The sequence below is a fragment of the Muscardinus avellanarius genome (genome assembly GCF_963383645.1).
Source record: "Muscardinus avellanarius genome assembly, chromosome: 9".
NCBI lineage: Eukaryota > Metazoa > Chordata > Mammalia > Rodentia > Gliridae > Muscardinus > Muscardinus avellanarius.
In genome coordinates, this window is record NC_137795.1 from 110,335,552 (window position 1) to 110,353,545 (window position 17,994).

Consider the following 17,994-nt stretch of genomic DNA (forward strand, 5'->3'; position numbering starts at 1 on the left):
TGATATTGTAGTGATACTGTCATGTGTGGATACAACGTGATTTGAATTGTTTCTTCATTAATTCTCTGTCTCCATCCCCCTCCACTTTTTTATTGGTCTCTCTTTTCACTCGTCGGAAGCCCCTTCTATTTCCCATTTTCTCTCTAGCTTGCACATATGAGAGCAAAACATACCACTCTTGACTTCCTGCCACTTTACACTACAGAGAGTTCCACAGAGACCATAGGAGGCCCTGGCAACCAAAATACAAGGGGCTTGTGTTATTCAGGGTTCTCTGGGGAAACAGAATAAGTAGGAGGTGTGTATGTGTGTGTGTGTGTGTGTGTGTGTGTGTGTGTGTGTGTGTGTCTGCTCGCGTACATAGGTATATGTATATACAGACACACACACACACACACATATATATATATGCAATTGGCACACACACACACACACACACACACACACACACACACACACACACACATATATATATATGCAATTGGCTCATAAGATTATGGGACACATTGCATGATCCAGTCTGAGTCTGAAAGCCTCAGAACCAGCAGGACAGTAGGACAGCAGATGGTATGGTCACAGCCTTGAGACTCAGAAAGAGTTCATGTTTCAGTTCTAGTCCAAGGGCAGGAGAAACCCAGCATCCCAGCCTGGAAGTGTCCAGGCAAGAGGAATTCATTCTCATTCGGCCTTTTGGTTCTGATTGGGCCTTCATCTGATGGGATGAGGCCCAGCCACATTAGCAGGGCATCTGCTTCCCTTAGTTTACGGATTCAAGTCTCATCCAGAAATCCATCACAGACATATTTGATAAAATGCCTGGGCACTTTGTAGCCCAGTTAAGTTGATACATGAAATAATCCCTGCCTCTTCACCCCCCACCCCTGCCAAAAAAAGGAGAAACTGTCCAAATCATTCTAAATACAGGATATACAATAGATGCAAATTTGATATCTCATTGTAAATATAGGTTATAAGATAGACGTGAATTTGATTTCCCCTTTTTTCTCTCTTTCCCAAATCTCTGTAAGTGCTTTTCTCACTCAGCAATTCATTTTCCTCCCAGAACATATGTTGCCAATTTCCTCAAAGTCTTATGTAATAAAGGTCCTGGGCACTGATTTGTCTTATGCCAGTGCTCAGATGTTTTTACCTGGTCAGTGAGCTATTGCTGGGCAGCTGTGCCAGAAAGGGCTCTATGGAGGATGGGGATGGCTCAGGGAGAAAGGCCAAGGCCAACCTCATGGCCCCAGTGCAGTCGGACCATTCAGATCATGGCAGCAACACACACTGATTCATCCCCTACAGTGGATCACATCTAGATTCTGAAGACAGAATCATGAATCAGGCATGGTCTCACTCTGAAGGTAGCCCAGTATATAAGCAACTATAGTGCAGTGTTACGAGTGTCATAATAGAGTCACATGAAGGTGTTCTGCAAAAGGAGCCTCCACCTAGTCTAGTAGGTCAAGAATGTCTTCCTAGGAGAAGAGGCCACCAAGTCAAGTCCCAAAGATGATGACTAGGCCCCATACATCTCTACTATGTATTCCTTTACCAAAGTATAAGGAATGTGCTGGCAAGACAGGCACCATCCTCCAGGCCCATTGTATTGATTTATTTGCAGGGCCCTGAGCATCCGTCACTTTGGGGCACTGAATGATTATTCTCACTTTAGCCTGTACTTTACCCAACATCAGCCTCATTCCCTGTCCAGCACCCCTATGCACACAAACTCATTCACTCTCACCCACAGGACACATGGGAGCACCCTTTAGCCTTGGGGGCATTTGCTCATCTTTTCTCAGTGTTGGCTGTGCTCTGTAGCCCAGGGCTCATGGTAGGAGAGCTCCTGATAGCAATGGGATGACAGGTCCTCAAGTGTTAGGGATTGGTAAGGAGCAGCAGGTTGAAGTGACAGCCAGCAGGGCCTGGTCCACAAAGAGCTATGGAGACCACTAGCTACCTGGCTGCTCTCTCTTCATCAGAAGGGAGTATCAGATGCCTTTGCATTTACTTGAGGAGGATGGCTGTATAAATCTGTAGAGAGAAAACAGGGGAAGGAGGGAGGGCACCAAGTACTGTGTGAATATATGCCATTGTCAACATCCACATCATGATGTGAGACTATAGTGCACCAATAAAATAAAATAAAAAAAATCTGAAGTCATGTCACAGGGCTACTTTAATGTGCCATTTTCTCAAAGAAACCAAAGGAGCCTGAACTATCTGGAAAGCTTGCAGAACCTCATGTTGGCTCACTCCAGATGTGATGTCATATTCATGAATAAGGTAATTTTATTTATTAATTTTTTGCTGTTTATACAACATATATTCTTGCTATTTTCTTTTTTTGGTATTTTATTTATTTATTTTTAAATTTTTATTGGTACATTGTAGTCATACATTTTAATGGAATAAAAGATGGTGGAGACGTACATGCACACATTAGCCCTTGCCCAGTTCCCATCCCATTCCCTTCCCCTCCCTCCTTCCCATGCTTGGCTTAGTGATTGACTTTGATATGTTTGTTTAAGTACATCATGCACTTTAGAGAGTTTCCCTCTCCCCCCTCCCATCCCCTCAGTTAGGTCTCCTTATTTGCTTATCTGTAGAATCTCCTTCTTCATCTAGAGTTCCATCATTAACCATTTCTCCCTAGCATTTGCATATTAGGGAGAGCATCCTATTTCTTATTTTTTTTGACTGACTAATCTCACTTAGCATAATGTCCTCCAGTTCCAACCATTTCCATGTAAATGATGTAATTGTGTTTTTCTTTATGGCTGAGTAAAATTCCATTGTGTACATGTCCCACAGTTTTGTAATCCATTCATCTGTTGATGGACATCTTGGCTGGTTCCATAGGTTGGCAGTGGTGAATTGTGCAGCTATGAAAATAGATACTCATAAAAAAGAAAATAGATACTCATGCATTAGTCTGGTAGTTTGTTTTCCTTTCTTTTGGGTAGATATTGCTGAAGTGGTATTGCTGGTAAGTTCATTCTCATTCTTCTGAGGATCCTCCATACTGTTTTCCAAAGTGGTTGCACTAATTTGCAATCCATAATTCTCCATGTGGTCTAATCAATTGTTTATAGTTTGAATTGATGCCTTCACTTCAATGATTGCATTCTTTATTTCTTTCAGACTCTCTCTAAATTTTTTTCAGAAGTCCCATATTATTTCTGCAGTTACATTCCTAATTTGACCTTCTGGAGATCTCTGTAATTCTGTGTTATCAGGTTCTGTTATTATGGCATTGCAGGAGTTCATTGCTTCCTTGTTATTCCTCCTTCTCATGATTTCTGAAGTTTGTATCTGTTGCTTTTGACGATTTCTCTCGTCTCTAGGTGTCAGCTGGTATATCCAAGGGCAAGTTGTATTGTATTCAACAGCAAAAGTTGAGTGAAGGTGCAAATGGAAGAATAGGGTAAAGCCTCAGATAGGATTGAATAGAATGAGAGTATGAGTCTGGTAATGTAGTATATAATAGAGATTAGAGATAGTGAATATAGTAGTATTCTAGTAACCAATGTAGAGTTTCTGGTATAGTGATATGAAGTGGATTTAATACAAGACAAGGGGGAGAGAAAAAGAAGAAAAAAGATAGAAAAGGGATTGAGAGAAGAGAGTAGGTATGTACAAGTGAAGAAGCTTAGGAGAGGGTTTGGGAAGAGGGTGTAAAAAATAGGCATACACACTCACACCCCCCAAAAGAACAAAAAACCAAAACAACCCTAACAATGAATTAATACAACTCTACAAATAAATGACTGTTCAGCAGACGGCCTCTGCAGTCTCTCTCTGTGTAGATACCAGTGCCACCAGCACCTTTCCTGCTGTGAATCTGGTTCTCTGAGTCTTTCTCAGTCTATGCAGATGGTCAGCACCAATGTGGCTGGATTTAGTGTTACGCTCAGGTCACCCTCCACACTCTCGGTCTCTCTCTGCTTCCATTGGTGACGTATGCCTCTGAGACCAAACTCAGTGTAAGAGTCTGTGTTCTCCACAACTAGGGCTGGTCTGGTCTGACTCTCTAGTCACCACAATTGGGAGGTCTGTGGTGATCCTGGGATCCTACTAGTGTTAAGCATAGGTCTCCCCCGACACTTTCCACTGGTCAGAGCCTGAGTTTGTATGAGCCTCTCCTATGTCCAACAGCATACCCTATTTCCACCTTCTCTGGGTTGAACTGCAAAGTCTCAGACCCAGGGAGTTTATTGGGGCCGTGTGAGTCCCTGGGGGTGCCGGGCTGGGCATTTTCCCATGGGAACTGTGACCTCCCTTAAAGTGTTATTTTGCGTAGCTCTGGATCTCTGGAGGGTGTGGCAGTCTCAGCCACCACTCCTCCTCCACTTAGTTGAACCACAAAGTCTCATACCCAGGGAGTTTATTGTGGCTGTGCAAGTCCTTGGGGATGCCAGGCTGGGTGTTTTCCTACGGAAACCGTGACTTCACTTATGGTGTTATTGAGCACCATTCTGGACATCTGGAGGGTGTGGTAATCTCAGCTGCCACTAGTCCTTTGCTGGGTTGAACTACAAAATTTCAGCCCCAGGGAGTTTATAGTGGCTGCACGAGTCCCTGGGGGTGCAGCTCTGGGAGTTCTCTCGTGGGGGCCGCAGTTTCACTTACGATTTTGGTACACGTTGGTCTGGATCTTTGGAGGGCGTGGTGAGCTCGCTGCTGCTGGCAAGATGGCGCCACTGTGGTGCCCTCGGCCATGAAGTGGGCAGGTTTCTTTTCTGGTGTTGAGGTCTGCTCTCGACTCCTGGAGGGCGTGGTGAGCTTGGCCATTGGAAGTTGTAGCTGATGATGGATTCCAATCCTGTTGATCTATACTTGTTCACTTCAGGTCCTTGTTTTCCTTTTTGTCTTGAGTCCAGTGCTGTGAGGCAAGATGGTGCCATCGTAGCTCCTGCCTATGCAAGGTGGGTGGGTTTCTTTTCTGCTCTCTGTTCGGTCTTCTAATTTTCTTTTTCTTTGTCCCTTGTATTTATCATTTTTATTCCTCTACTGATAGCATTTTCTGTCTTTGTAGAGTGTTGTTTTTGAGGTAATGGAGGTCGAGTGTCAGCAGGACTCATAAGTGCTGCTTCCCTCGGTCGCCATCTTCCCAGATGTGTTGACCTATTTATTAAGTTTTGGTTTTAGCGATTGAGCTCAGGATCTTGAGTATGCCAACCACATATTCTGTCATGAGCCGCATCCTCAGCTCAACCTCATGTTCACTGGACTATGAGATCAAAGCCTGGAGGCTTCATGAGACAGAGCCATCTCCAAGACAGGTGGGAGCTTCTTGCTTCAAAGAGGATTCAGGGTGCTGCTTCAAAGCTTGGGCCTATGGCCTAGCAGTTGGCATGGGGGAAACTCCCTTCAACAGGAGGGATGGATTTCATCTTGAAAACGTAATACCACGAGGGCTTCCTTAGGGCTTGGACACCATGTCCTCCACATGGAAATATCATTCTGACTTCTATGTTGTGGTCGACTTGAGTGTTGTCAGAATTCAACGAATCTTCCTGTGGCTCACTGGAATCAGAGTGGTAGAAGACTGGCCAGGATGCAAGGAAGTCCCAGATTTGGGCTTGGGCATTTGAATGGAAGGAGGGAGTTTGGTGCATTTGAAGGCAAGGGGAAGAAAACGGGGAGGAGAGGAAAGAGATACTGATGATATAAAATTAATATTCCAGTTTAGAGGCAGGCTGGTCCAGGACCAGGACTTTGGCTGGGTGCTGGGTCTGAGTGCCTCCTGCTGGCATCTTGAGGTGCTCATAGGGGACCCACCTTGTCCCTGTACCCTATTCTCTCTCCCCTGGGCCCCAGCAGCCAGCGCTGATGCTTCACCTGGGGTGAGACCCTCAGAACCCACAGCAGGATCAGCCCTAGTCCCAGGAGACCTGAGGGCAGCCTCCTTTTCTGAGGCTGCCACCTGTGACCCAAGTCTTACCTGTGTCCTGATGTGCATTGAGTACCCCAGCGTGGTTTGCTCCCAGGCACATTTGCACCCATGAATACATACAGCAGGAAACAGGTTGATGTTTCCCGGCCCCCTTCCCGAGCTCAGCCGAGTTGATCAGATTTGATTAGAGGATTCTCTGCTGAGCTTGTGGGAGAGATGGGGATTAAACAGTAAGGAGCTTTTCCTGTCCTGGATCCCCAGGCTTAGCACCGGAGCATGGGTTGCTCTGGCTCCTTGGCTGCCATTCTTAAAACGCCCAGTGTTTTTCCTTCATTTTTATTAATGAGATTGGTCCAAGATGATTAAGCCTCCTGTTGCTTTGCAATCTATAAGCTATGAAATGCACAAGTGGGAAGCGAGTTCAGAAAGAATCCCAGCCAGAAACCTGGTTTTCTGGATATGGGAATCAGAGAGCTTAACCTCTCTTACTCAGGGCCACACAGTGTGCTCCAGGTCTCCTGCCCGAGTTAGTGCTGATATTTATCCTCTCTTGCCCTGGAAATGGAGACTGGAGCACCAGACGTTAGGGGAGCACTTCCTATCACCATGGCAATCAGTACTCTGAGTAGCTGCTCCTGGGGTGTGGACTTACAGCCACTGGGAAAACAGGCCCAGATGGCAGGGGCCTCTGCTGGACTTCCTCTAAAGAGCAGGGGACTGTGGAGTCGAGAGTTTCCAAACCAGAGGGTGGGAGCTCTGTCTTGCCAAAGGTCCAGGCAGGTCAGGGTCAGCACAAGGACCGGCAGGTGGGTAGCCTCTCCTCAGCTTCATAGACCCAGGGGAGAGTGGCCTGAGAAGGGGCTGCTTTCATGTTTCTGATTGCTTGCAGATCATGACTTTTGGGTGCTGGCATTAATCCACAGAGTCTGTCTCATGGGAAATGGGGCTGGTTCTGGCTGGGTGCACCTGTTGGCGGGTTGGTCCAGCTGGGGGAGGTGGGCTGCATTCCACTGGGTGAGGAGTAATGGGAGTCCATGGGCCACAGGGACAGGGGTGGCACAGTGTGCAACTGGTGTTAAGTGGGCATCAGCAGCTGGTCAGACACCGATGGGTTCAAGGTGGCCACCACAGAAGAGGCAGGTGTGGGAACCTAGTGGCCATCCTGACCAGCAGAGCTGAGACCAGCCTACGCCTCATCAGAGACAGTGTCTGGGATGTAAGGGAGAGTCATCTTCAGTTTCTGCTGTCTCCAGGCTCCACAAGCATGTGGAAGAAGAGAGCCTGGGTGGTGCTCCCACCTCAAGGCCTGTCTCCACTGCCTCTGTTCTTGTGATGTCTGCACTGACTGACTCCCTGAGGTTAAGCCATGTTGCTGGGTGTGCAGAGGTGGAGTCTGTGCCGGGAGACCCTATGGGGACTCACCATACTGTGATGGAGGCCAGGATGATGCAGTGGTGGGCAGGTGGGAGGGCGGTGCAGGTGTAAGAGCAGCAGCACCATGTTTGGTTGGGCAGCATTTCCTGGAGGTCAGCAGCATGCCGCAGAGATGCCAGGAAGCAGAGCTGCGTGTGCGGGAAGCCTCACGTGGGATGAAGGGGGCAGAGGGCGCTCCTTGATGACCGTGAGCAGCTCGGTGCTAGGCACTGGGAGAGAGAGGAGACAGAGGATGCCGTCCCTTCTTCTCCACGGGCTCTTCTCATTTCTGTCCTGAGTGGTCCTGGCTGGTTCTCCTGGGCTGAGCTACACTCAGCCCCTTGACAGGTCTTTGTGTCATCAAAAGAGAGACGGGGGCTCTGGCCTCCCTCAGTCCACCTTTCCTTCCTGAAGAGGCCGAGGCCAGGACTTCACAGCAGCCTCACGAGCAACCGCGTGAGCCTTAATCCCTAGCCTAAATGTCCTTTTTCTTTTCCTTTTTAAAATGCCACTCAGCCGGGCGTGGTGGGCAAGCTTGTCATCCCCGCGCTTGGGAGGCGGAGACAGGAGGATCGCGCTGGTTCAGAGCCAGCCTCGCTGGCTTAAGAGACCCTGTTTCCACACAAAAAAGTAAAAAAATAGGTCTGGGAGTGTAGCCCGTGGGAGGGTATCCCGGAGGTAGAAGGGCTTCCAGGAACCCCAGTACCACCAAAACTAACTAACTAAATAAATAAAAAAAATAAAACGCCACTCAGATCTCTGATTGATGCTAACCAGAGTCATGTCATTGTAAAGTCCTCTACCGCTTGAGCCAGGCGTGGAAACCTGATTGTGCTACTTAGGGTATTTCTTTTTTTCTTTGCAATATGTTGGCTTTTGAATCTTATGGCATAGAGTATGACTCTACCTTTTGCCCCCCTCTTGGCTGATTTTTATTTATTCCACACCTTGGATTTTTACTTCATAATCCTGTTCTATGTTAAAGGAAGAAGGCTCTGCGGTTCCACTCTGCTTCTTTTTTTTCTGTTTTCTCTTTTGCACAGGAGCCTGGTATGAGTTTCTTGAGATGCAGTATCTGTTCCTCTCTCTGTTCTCTGCCCAGCCTAGGTGCCGCCTATGTGCTTCTGAGTGGAACAGAGCCTCCAAAGCACTCTCCCTGCCCTCAGTACTGGCCCGCTGCTGGCTTAGGCCACCCATCTGAGTCCTGGCCTCCTGTAGCCTCTCTGCAACTGCTGTCCAAGGCAAGCAGCCTCGCGGGACACTGCTCATCAGCAAGTAGCTTCTTACCCTCTTGAGATCAATTTCTGACCAGTGTCTTGCAGTGATGGGTCTGTTGGCCTTAGTCCATGCACACAATCTGAAATCTCACTCAAGGGTCATTCATGAGAACTCACCATGTGGCCACCAATAAAAAAATCCTGATTCCATGTCCTGTTTGTCAGATTGGATACCCTGGACACAACACCTGTCTCATCCAGGCCTCAATAGTCCAGTGTCCTGTAGGACCACCCTGAGTGGCCTGTGGGAAGAGACTCAGTCCTAAGCCACATGACTGCCCTGCCCATCCACAGCCTGCCTCTTGTGTGGCTGCCCACATGGCCACCATCACAACATGTATGGAACAGGAGCTACAGAAGATTCTTCAGGTTACATATAATAGAAATTTAACTCAAGTTTATTTAAATAACTTAATTGATTGAGTCTCGTCCATGGGGAAGAAAATCTAGAATCAGTTAGGACTTTCTGCATGATTCAATAGGATTTCTGTCTGTCTTCCTCTGGGATCATCCCAGCTTAGCCCCCTCTAAGTTTCATTCTGTCCTCATATTGGCCTGCCTTGCAGGCACAGAATGGCTGCTGGAACCCACTAGGGCATCATGCTTCCTTGACCATGTTCAGAAGAAGGTAGCGTGTAGCTTCCCGAGCTATCAAACCAGGTTCCTCACCTACACTCTGGATCACAATAGAACTGATGTCAGTGGTGGAGAAATGCCAAGTGTTGTCATGGCGGCCCAAGGCAGGTGCTCTGCTAACTAACTGGGAGATGGTTCAAGGCTCCTCCTTCAAGCTGGACAGAAATCCAGTATTTTCAAGCCACAAGGCAGTGAAACAGTAGGGGAGGAGAGATGTATGCTGGGAGACAGCGTGACTTCTACTGGATAAGAATACAGACTTGAGTGGGACCTCAAAGAATGGGCAGGGTTTGGATATGGCACATTACACGGTAGCCTTACAACCACCAGCCTGTCCATCAAGAGCCTGGGGGGCCCACTTTCTGATTTATGTCACCTGGCATTACCCAGGCAGCATTGAGGGTGAGCAGGTGGCGGTCAGGCCAGGAGGGAGTGAATGGAAAGACTAGAAAGCTCTTCAGATGAAACAATTTCACATTTTCTCCTCCAGAATATCATTTTGATTGGCTAATTACATGCTATAAGATCAGATTGAATTCTGTGAAGGAACACTCGGATGGCAATAATTGTAGGTAGTCACTTTATTAGTATTCCTAAAGACCTCTGATGAAGAATAATGATGGTAAATCATTAATAGATATTTTCAGCTGGTTTAAAAATTAAATCTGTTCCACAATGGGTTCCACAATTTTACAGCCATTATATGGAGCCCTTTGGGATAGTCTCATAAAAAGCATTCCGTAAATGTGGGCTGCCTTGTACTGCATTACATGGCACAGCACTGATCTGAAGTTTAAGAAGCTTCCAGGCATCATCTCCTGTGGAAGTGGCAATAAAGGAAGGCACAGGGGGATGGAAAATCGCAGGTTCTGACACTGGAATGGCGATCTCTGCTCAGAGCTCTATAAGAGAGGGGTCACGTGTGACAATGTGATTGGGAGAGATTTTTTTTCCACTAGTCTTTGAGGCTTCCAATGAAACCTTGTTGAACTTTTCTCTTCCTCAATTGTCCTAAAAAAAAGGATGTGGTGGGCAGAAGGGATGCTGAGGAGAAGGAGGGAGGCATTTGTGGCTGCACCCCACATCCTGCTGCTGTCTGCACCAAGGCTGGGTCACACCAAAACTGTCCCCACGGTAACTGCGAAGCTGGACCAACCTCTCCAGGCAGTGGAATTTGCAGATGCAAAGCTCACGTAATATTCATGAAGGGAAGGCGGGGATCAAGTCAGTTTGTAGCCTCATTGAATTATTTTTCAGTTGCTTAATCAGTTTTAGTTTTAGTTTGGAAGATCTAGAGTGAGCCAATAGTGGACTCAATTCAATGGACCTGAAGCCAGTAGTACCATATAGTACCATATGGTTCATATGGTGACCCCCCCACCCAGCGAGTCCCTTATGTGGCTGCCCATACAACCATCATTGCAACATGCACGGAGACAGAAGCTACAAAAGATTATTCAGGTTATAAACAATAAAACATTTAGCTCAAGCTCATTTAAATAATTGAGTCACACCACTGGGGAAGAAATCCAGAAGCAGATTGGACTTTAAGCATGAGTCAGTGAGAATCAAGCAGGCCCCGCGAGCAGGACCTTGCCATCAGTGCACAGAAGACTTAGAGTTGAAGTCAGTTAAATCTGGAGTCTGATTTATCATCTGTCAGTTCTTGGGGCTTCGGTTGCTGCGGAAGAAACTTGGACTCTGCCGAAGACCTGAGCAACATTCTAATGGCTGAAATGATAAATAAGGAATTAAAGAAACTGGAGAGATGGGCAGTTTGTGGAAGGGCAGTTCATTCTGGGAATCTTAAACGCATCGTGGGAACAAGACCTGGTTATTAGATTGTTTTTTCCCCCCTTGCATTAAATGTCTTGGGGAAGCAGAGTGGGTCTGGCCTTATGTGGTGTGTGTTATTTGGGCATGTCAGTGTCTGGGAGCTAGACTGGGCCATGTGGCCATCGTAGCCGACACTATTGCCCATCTCTCCCACTCTCTCCTTCCTGGGCTCTTGGAAGACTGCACTCCCTGACCTGCAGTTAGGCAGGGCCATGTGACTCCTCTAGCCAGTGACTGAACAGTGGTGGCCGGCTTCACCTCTGTGCTGCACAATGACCCTTAAGCTTTCTGGTCACCCCTTCATCCAAAACGTGAAGGCTTGTGCTGTGTGGGTGGAACGACAAGACCAGAGCTGCAGAGATCCTGGGTCCGGTGTGGGCGGTAGACCTCCACATGCGCTAGCAGATGGTTCTGCAGGAAAAGTGAATGTGTTTTGGTTGTGTTAAACCACAGGGATTCTGCTGGGCGTGGTGGCGCACGCTTGTAATCCCCGCGCTTGGGAGGCTGAAACAGGAGGATCACACAGATTTGAAGCCAGCCTCAGCTACTTAGTGAGGCTCTCAGCAACTTAGTTTCCAAATAAAATAGAAAAAAGGTCTGGGAGTGTAGCCTGGAGGTAGAAAGCCTCTGGGTTCCACCCCCAGTACCACCAAACAAAACAAAACAAAACAAAACAAAAAAACCACAGATATTTAAAAACTTCCTTTGTGCTGGGCATGGTGGCGCATGCTTGTAATCCCTGTGCTTGCGAGGCTGAGACAGGAAGATTGCACAGGTTCGAAGCCAGATGCGCTGGCTTAAGAGACCCTGTTTAAAAAAAAAAAAAAAAAAAAAAAAAAAAAAATATATATATATATATATATATATATATATATATATATATATATATATATAATAGGTCTGGGAGTGTAGCCTGGAGGTAGAAGGGCTTCCAGAAACCCCAGTACCACCAAAAAACAACAACAACAACAACAACAACAACAACAAACAAAACAAACTTCCTTTGTTACTTCAGTGTGGTCTAGTTTGTCTTGACTAGCATAATAATGAGCATAATTTGAGGTGGAAATTTTAAAAAAGGGAGAAATTCTCAACCTAGTGCAATAAGGAGCTCTGTGAAAACTGAAGTAACGGTTCTGATCCATCTGATGTTTTCTAGCCCAACTGTGAAGGGACCTTAAGGTTCTTGAGGGAGAAGTGCTAACTCGTGGGTTGTGGGACCAGCAACATGGTCCTGATTCCTGCGTGCAACAGGGCCTTGACTCTCAGCCCTCCTGGCTGCAGAATAAGTCATAGGGCGGGGAAAACAGTGGAAAAAATAAGACAAGACATAAGGAGATGACACTGGGGTTTCAGAATCTGGCTGGTGGAGCAGATCACCATGGTTTCACTGAGCAGGCCCTCCCCTGGGTGCTCCAGCCGCTGGGCACCCTGCAGAAGTTATCAATTCTTGATAAGAAACAGAGCGAGACGCTCCTTAGGCTCCTTGAGGGGTTGAGATGCCCATTTAATGGTCCATGTGGACAGTTAGAAGTAGCAAGGATCTTTGTTCTATGTTGGGGGTGGGTCCGAGGAGGCCTGGGAGGGCCATGTGTGGCCGAGAGTGGACGACAGCTCAAGTAGGCGCTTGTGCTGCAAATAAAAGCAATCGTGCAATTGCTGCAGGCTCTGGAACGTCTTAGACAGGCAGGTCCTTGTCTGCCGTCATTAGAGTCGGCATAAATAACTAAGATGTTTATGAACCAACATCATGTCACCAGTTCTCCTTGGGGGCTGTCCTGCATGGAAGCTTGTGAGGACTGGAGGGGTAGAACGTGTCCTCCAGGCATGCTGGCCTCATGAGTGGACAAGTTCTTAGGAATGGGGGCAGCTTGATCCTCTGATGGCTTTCCCTTCCTCCTGGTACCATTCAGGGTGCTGAGCCATCCTGGGTGCTGAGCCGTCAAAACATGCCAATCCAGATTTCATATGGAAGGGCTGCCACTTTCATATGAGAGCTACCAAGAGAAGGAAAGGCCTAATGTCTCTAGGATCTGACTGACAGACACAAATGAACTAGAAGCATCCTACCAGACAAGGAATGTCCACTGTGGGCCGGAGACTGCTATGAGTGCTCTCCTGCACAGGGTTTCAGCATTTTATATTTTATGAATATACATTGTTACTATTTTTCACACATGGTTATCACTGTAAACTTGTGATAAAGGTACGGAAGCTATTCAGAAACATCAACTAAGGATGTGCGAGGGAGAATGAACGGAAGAGCTTTGAACATTGTATGGAGTTCTGGCTCTTGCCTGGGGGTCTTCTCATCAGGTGATGGCATTTTTCTGGGAGCAGATTTGGATAGGATATAGGAGGAAGGGACTTACAGAGCACAGGGCATCTGGCACAGGAAAGAGAGGAAGGAGCAGGAAGAGAGGGTGAAGGATTAGGGCATGTTTTCTTGCTTTCTGGTTCTTCCAGGGCCAGGGCTGGCTCAGTTGGTTATTGCTGATGAACTCTCCACTTTTTGGCCAGTGTTGGGTGAGACTGAGAAGTAGCTGCCAGTGGATTTTATGTATAAGCAGGTTTACCTACTTGTCTCTCAGAAGATAGGACTGCTGAAGTATTATTTGAGAAGTTTGATTTTGCAAATCTCTGGTTACCTCTGAAGTTAATTTTAGGCCCTCTGAAATCAGTAATTGCTTAGAAGTATAGTCTTGTTTTCATGCTATCTTTTGTCCCTCCACTTTTATCCCTGAGATAGGGACCATCTCTGTTTTGTTACTACTTTTTTCCCCCAAGAATCTATCTCCTAATTCCTCCTTCTGTTTCCCTGTCTCCAATCATCTGCACTTTAATGGAAAGGCCCTAAAGCTGACATTGTAATTGCTTGAGAGACCAACGCTGGGCTTCTGGAGCCTCCCTGAGCTCTGCACGTTTCCTGTGTGGCTGCTGGCAGGTGTCTGTTAGCTCTGTCCTTCCATTATCCAGCTCTATGTACAAAGGGCACCACCACTCATTAAAACCCCTCCATAGGGAGGGATTGATGGTTGTCAGGGCTGTATAGAAAGAATGCATGAGCTCTCTGGGTCAGGCCTGGGGGGCGATAACATGGCTAAAACACCAAGAAGGTTGGCATCGTCGGTAAATATGGAACCCGCTATGGTGTCTCCCTCCGGAAGATGGTGAAGAGAATTGAAATCATCTATCACGCCAAGTACACCTGCTCCTTCTGTGTAAATCCAAGATGAAGAGATGGGCAGTAGGGATCTGGCATTGTGGTTCTTGCATGAAAACTGTGGCTGGTGGTGCCTCGACCTACAACACAACTTCAGCCATCACAGTCAAGTCTGCCATCAGAAGGCTGATGGAATTGAAGGGCCAGTAGAAGCGCTACCGTTTAGACATCCTTAGCCTATAATAAATGGGTTAATTTATATTAAAAAAAGAAATAGCGTATGAGATGGGAGGTAGAGACAGAAGGATCAGATATGAGGCCAGCCTCAACAACTTAGCAAGGCCGTTTCCAAAGAAAAAATAATATAGGGCTGGGGTATGGCTTGGAGGTAGAATGCCTCTGGGTTCAGTCCCTGGTACCAACAAAACAACACAAAATGAAACAGTGTATGCTACAAAAGGTGCTATTGTTGGACACAACTTTTTAAAAAGTGGAAACAGCAGTTTTATGTGCTTTGGTAATATCCTTAAAATCACCTTTGTGCTTTAAAATCAGAATGAGCTACATTTTCACGATGGCTTCATCTGCCTCTGAGCAGATGTGTGTGGTGTGGTATGTGTGTGTGTGTGTGTGTGTGTGTGTGTGTGTGTGTGTGACTTGCTGGCCCAGGCACTGCATTAGTCAAAGCTCTCCAGAGAAATAGAGCCAGTGCCATACACAGAGATGCGCAAGAGGGGATTTATTTTGGTGAGTGGCTTTTGTGACTGGAGGCAGGGGAGTGCCATGACTGCTGATCTGCACTGGCAGGCTGCAGAGCCAGGAGAGCTGGTGGTGTGATTTAGTTCAAGCCTGGAGATGGGCCAAGGGAGCTGCTGGACTAAGTTGCAGAGGCCAAGGCCTTGGATTCTGGAGCATCTGTGCTTCAGGCAGGAGAAGAGGAACATGAACGTCCCAGCTCAAGAAGTGAGAGCAAGAATTTGCCTCCTCTTACCTTTTCATTCTGACAGGCTCTCAGTGGATTGGAGGATGCCTATCCACATAAGAGGGGGCAGAACATTTTGCCCACCTACCAATTCAAACGCCAATCCCTTCCTCAAACACCCATAGACACACCTAGAAATCACATTTTGCCAGCTCTCTGGATATCCCTTAGTCTATGCAATTTGATATATAACATTAACAATCATACATGCTTAATATTTTTTTTAAATTCAAGTATAATTTTTCCTATTTAATTGGTACATATTAGTTATACAGAATAATGGATTTCATTGTGATATATGTACATGCACATGACATTATGTGATGACTTTCACTTGGTCTTTTATGGCCTCATCCATCACTTATCCTAAGTGGATAGAGATGTGCATCTCCAAGTATATTGAGAGAAGAAATAGCCATGTCTACTGGGTGCCTGGTGTGGCACATGGTACATGTAGCCATTTCACTAAAGGTGGGAGGAAACGATGATGAGGATGAAGATCACAGAAAGGATTCAGGAAGAAGAGCAGAAAGAGAGTGAGCAGAAGAGGAGAGGGAGGAAGGAGAAGCTACATGAAGTTGGGAAAGTCACATTTTTGGGGCCTCTGTTCCCTGATCAAAGAGGTCACTGTAATCAATGATTTCTCTTCTTTGTGAAGATAAAGTGAAACAACATGTTGAAAAAGATATCAAAAAATGTGAAGTGCTATGCACCTGAAGGCAAAACATTATGTAAAAACATTACCTTTCTATAAATCATGAATTGTTTTCAAAGTGGGTTGAGTGCGACACAGAAATGACGGGCGTGGAGATGTCTGGGAAGCATTTACTCCTCAAACGTGATGCGGATCTTGTTCCGTGCAGCCCTACTTGGGGAAGAAATGTGGTTTGACTCCGATACTCATGCCTTCCCTGCAATAAACCAGTCGATACTCATGCTGCTGCTGTGCCTTATCCTGTAAAGCAATACTACCCACCCTTGTCAGCAGAGTGATGGAGCCAAATAAAACTGGCTAAAACAGGATAGTGGATTGATAGATTAACCAGGATCCCTAACAAAGAACTCTCCACTAAGCCCCAGAATTCCTTTCCACACAACTGCACATTCTTAGCACCCATATTTCTGCCCTCAGAGACATTCCCAATATCTCCCAGTCTTTGCTTCATATCCACCAGGAACCTGGGACAACCAGAGAATCATCACACCTTCCCTGTGACTGCAGAGGTGACTTTGCAAGTCTGCACTGAGAGTTATTGCCTTGCTGGTGAATCTATTCCTATGCCACTTTCCCAGACTAGCGGCAGATTATGTCCGCAGGGGAAGATCACACAGAGCATTTAAGGCAATGGAGGCCAATTGCTCATATTCTGGGTTCATTTGAAAAGCCACAAGAATGAAAATTTCCTGCAAAGGCATAAGACATATAAGAAGTCTAATACTGAAAGCTATAAGACCCATTTGGGGGATGTTCTCTACTCAAGCTTGATGTTTGGGGAAAGATGTCACAATGGGTAACGTGGCTAACACATCTACCTTTCATTTTTGTTTTGCTTGGCAGAAAAACTCAATAGACTTTGTGCTCTGGAATGGTGCCCACCCAGCACTGGGTGGTGTGGGTGTTTCATAAAACACTGCTCCCACAAAGCCTCTTCCTTTCTCCTCTGTCTTCCTTTGTCCCATGAGAGGTCTTCCATTCTCAGATCTCTTGCACTTTCTTTTCCGTTCCATCTTCTCTAAAGCTGTTCTGATTTCGCCTGCTCTGCATGACCTTCCCAGAGCCCCGCAGGTAGATCAGTAGAGACATTATAACATTGGCTGTTATTCTGCTATCAGTGACCTCTGGGCCATTTCTACCACAACACACCCTATGTGCTGAGATAGTCTTCAGTGATGGCCTTCACCAGACTATGAGCTCATTTTTGGGAAGCAGTGACTTCTCAGTTAGTTCTAGGTCCTAGAGGCTAGTTCAGTGCCTGGTGTGGTGTTGAACTTCATTGAACATCAAGATGTTTTTTAATTATCATGTATATCTCTCAATAATGAGATATGGAACAAATCATTATGAAATAGTGAGGTTTGAAAATGAGTTACGTAAAATCATAAAATAGAGAGGTACATTGGCCAGATCCTGGTAGGAAACATGGCTTATTCAAACTGAGAATTGAAGGAAGATTCAACAAAGAGACTATAGGAGATGTGGGTAGGGTTTAGGAAGCTGAGGCTGGACAGCAGGAGCAAAGGGTTAATGGTGTCCCTTGATATTCCTGGCCCTCTAAGGGTGAGGGAGCAGAGAGGGGAGCAGAAGTCAGAGAACTGCTCTGTGCAGAGTGGGAATCTGACAATGGCTGCAGTCCTTTACAGAGGGAGATGGCAAATCCATGTTGACCCAGGAGAGGAGAAGCCAAGGAAACAACTATTCTCCTCTCCCTCTAGTCGGCCAATGATAGTGCTTGTGGCCATATCAAACCTGAAGTCAGAAGGTAGTCGACAAAAGTCAGCATCCTGGTGTGCAGGCAGGATGGGAAGATGTGCCAAGTGGGTGTGGAGGGCAAAGAGGAGTCCCTCTCCATTTAGCATCTACTTGTTTGCCATATAGCACCCACTTTTTTTTTTACCTATGCAAAAAGTTCTTATCTCGAAAATGCACGTGTGGACACACAAATCTGAGCCATCTGTGAAACATCAGGGAATATCAAGTCCCACCTGAAGTCTGTGTTTGCTAAAGGTAAAACTTTCATGGAAGACAGTGTTAGGAAAGGTGGGGAAAATAAAATTAGTTAATTTA

General features: G+C 46.4%; 1 pseudogene across 1 annotated transcript; it reads left to right on the forward strand.

Moving 5' to 3' along the window:
- The first annotated feature begins 11,336 nt into the window (after nt 1–11,336).
- On the forward strand, nt 11,337–14,437 carry LOC308266919 (large ribosomal subunit protein eL43-like; annotated as a pseudogene). The gene is made up of 2 exons: nt 11,337–11,486; nt 14,178–14,437. The product of its transcript is annotated as a large ribosomal subunit protein eL43-like (transcript).
- Nucleotides 14,438–17,994: the final 3,557 nt, after the last annotated feature.